Genomic DNA, 3,208 nt, shown 5'->3' on the forward strand with positions numbered 1-3,208 from the left:
GTTATATGAGAAGAGAGCAATCCTAGGACTGAGTCCTAAGGAACTGAATCACTGAATGGCCAGGAAGAAAAGGAGGAGTGTAAAAATGAGTCCCAGGACTCGTGATGCCAAGGCCGCTGTGGGCGGCTATGAAGAGTCGGGGTTGAGCCCCAGCTGAGCCGAGGGCCCGCACTCTTCTGGTCTCCCAGGACCGCCCCACCTGAAGAAATGAGTGGTGGATTGGCTCCAAATAAGAGCACAGTGTATGTATCCAGCTTGCCCTTTTCCCTGACAATGACTTGTACCGGATATTTTCCAACTATGGCAAAGTTGTAAAGGTTACCATAATGAAAGATAAAGATATCAGGAAGAGTAAAGGGGTTGCATTTATTGTATTTTTTGATAAAGACTGCACAAAACTGTACCAGGGCAATAAACAACAAACAGTTATTTGGTAGAGTGATAAAAGCAAGCACTGGCTGGGTGTGGTGGCTCAGGCCTATAATACCAGCACTTTGGGAGGCCGAGGCGGGGCATCACTTGAGCCCGGGAGTTCAAGACCAGCCTGGCCAACATGTTGAGACTCCATCTCTACTAAAAATACAAAAACTGGTTGGGTGTGGTGGCACACCTGTAATCCCAGCTACTAGGGAGGTGAGACAGGAGAATCACTTGAACCTGGAAGGCAGAAGTTGCAGTGAGCGGAGATCATGCCACTGCACTCCAGCCTGGGCGACAGAGCAAGACTCCGTCTCAAAAAAAAAAAAAAAAAGAGGAAGCATTGCTATTGACAATGGAAGAGCAGCTGTGTTCATCTGAAGGCGAAACTACTTTGATAAATCCAAGTGGTATGAATGTGGGGAAAATGGACACTTAAGTTATGCCTGTCCGAAAAATATGCTTGGAGAACGTGAGCCTCCAAAGACGAAAGAAAAAAAGAAAAAAAAAGAAAGCTCCTGAACCAGAAGAAATTGAGGAAGTAGTAGAAAGTGAAGATGAAGGGGAGAATCCTGCTCTTGACCACCTCAGTCAGGCCATAGCATTCCAGCAAGCCAAAATTGAAGAACAAAAAAAATGGAAACACAGTTCAGGAGGCCCCTCAACATCAGATGATTCAAGACGCCCAAGGATAAAGAAAAGCACATACTTCCGTGATGAGGAAGAACTTAGTGATTAAAATCTTGCCCTAGCACAGTCATAAAAATCAAGATTTGTTAGTAACAATCTTGACGATCTAATTTTAATAAAAATAAGAAGTTAATACTATCATGTTAATACTGTCATCCCAAGAAAAATGATATATTTTCTCTTTTTTATTTTTATTTTTTTTGAGATGGAGTCTCGCTCTGTCCCCCAGGCTGGAGTGCAGTGGTGTGATCCCGGCTCACTGCAGCCTCTGCCTCCTCCCAGGTTCCAGCGATTCTCCTGCCTCAGCCTCCCAGGTAGCTGGGACTACAAGCACACGCCACTACACCCGGCAAATTTTTGTATTTTTAATACAGACAGGCTTTCACCATGTTGGCCAGGCTGGTCTTGAACTCCTGACCTCAGGTGATCTGCCTGCCTCGGACTCCCAAAGTGCTAGGATTACAGGTGTGAGCCATCACGCCTAGCCGAAAAAAGATATTTTAATAATTTATTTGAGGCCGGGAGCAGTGGTTCACGCCCGTAATCCGAGCACTTTGGAAGGCTGAGGTGGGCAGATCACGAGGTCAGGAGTTCAAGACCAGCCTGGCCAACATAGTGAAACACCGTCTCTACTAAAAATACAAAAAATTGGCCGGGAGCAGTGGCTCACGCCTGTAATCCCAGCACTTTGGGGGGCCGAGGTGGGCGGTTCACGAGGTCAGGAGATCAAGACCATCCTGGCCAACATGGTGAAACCATGTTTCTACTAAAAATAGAAAAAAATTATCTGGGCATGGTGGCAAGCGCCTATAGTCCCAGCTACTCGGGAGGCTGAGGCAGGAGAATGGCATGAACCCAGGAGGCGGAGCTTGCAGTGAGCTGAGATCACGCCACTGTACTCCAGCCCGGGCAACACAGCAAGACTCTGTCTCAAAAAAAAAAAAAAAATTGGCTGGGCATGGGCATGGTGGCGGGCACCTGTAATCCCAGCTACTCAGGAGGCTGAGGCAGCAGAATCACTTGGACCTGGGAGGCAGAGGTTGCAGTGAGCCGAGATCGCATGACTGCACTCCAGCCTGGGCGACAGAGACAGACTCCATTAAAAAAAAAAGAAAAATTATTTGAAAAGTTCATTATAGAGGCCGGGCGTGGTGGCTCACGCCTGTAATCCCAGCACTTTGGGAGGCTGAGGTGGGCGGATCACGAGGTCAGGAGATCGAGACCATCCTGGCTAACACGGTGAAACCCTGTCTCTACTAAAAATACAAAAAATTAGCCGGGCATGGTGGCGGGTGCCTGTAGTCTCAGCTACTCGGCAGGCTGATGCAGGAGAATGGCGTGAACCTGGGAGGCGGAGCTTGCAGTGAGCCGAGATCGTGCCACTGCACTCCAGCCTGGGCAACAGAGTGAGACTGTCTCAAAAAAACAACAACAACAACAACAAAAACACAAATTTCCTGAAGACCGAAAAGTTGAATGATTTATTGTTATTTATGTTAATACACTTTTCATGATAATTTTGTCTTTAAATATGGGTGTTTTGTCGTATTTCTTGTAGCTTTATCCCAATCTAGATAAATAGTAAATACCTATAAGTTGTAAATACCTAATAAAATATAAAGTAACATAGCTCTAAAAGGCTTAAAATCAAACACAGGTGTTATTTGTCTGCCCTACCCATAGCACCAAATTCCATTCCCTAGAAGAAACTACTCATATGTGCATGCATGCTGCTAAATAAAATACATATATTTCTGTCACTTAATAAAAGAATAAAGGGGATTATTCAATCTCTTATACTTCTCCTACCTTCCTCAATCTTCCCAATGTGGCTGTGTTAAAAATTTTGGGTCCCAGCACTTTGTGAGGCCGAGGTGGGTGGATCACCTGAGGTCAGGAGTTCGAGACCAGCCTGACCAACATGGTGAAACCCAGTATCTACTAAAAAATACAAAAATTAGCAGGGCATGGTGGCAGGCACCTGTAATCCCAGCTACTTGGGAGGCTGAGGCAGGAGAATCGCTTGAACCTGGGAGGCAGACATTGCAGTGAGCTGAGATCGCACCATTGCACTCCAGCCTGGGCGACAGAGCGAGACTCC

The 3,208-nt window shown here is 46.3% G+C and overlaps 1 pseudogene; it reads left to right on the forward strand.

Annotated features, from left to right (window-relative positions):
• Positions 1-207: 207 nt before the first annotated feature.
• Positions 208-1,164, forward strand: LOC116465054 (zinc finger CCHC-type and RNA-binding motif-containing protein 1-like; annotated as a pseudogene).
• Positions 1,165-3,208: the final 2,044 nt, after the last annotated feature.

The sequence above is a fragment of the Hylobates moloch genome, unplaced genomic scaffold, assembly GCF_009828535.3.
Source record: "Hylobates moloch isolate HMO894 unplaced genomic scaffold, HMol_V3 SCAFFOLD_2814, whole genome shotgun sequence".
NCBI classification, from domain to species: Eukaryota; Metazoa; Chordata; class Mammalia; order Primates; family Hylobatidae; genus Hylobates; species Hylobates moloch.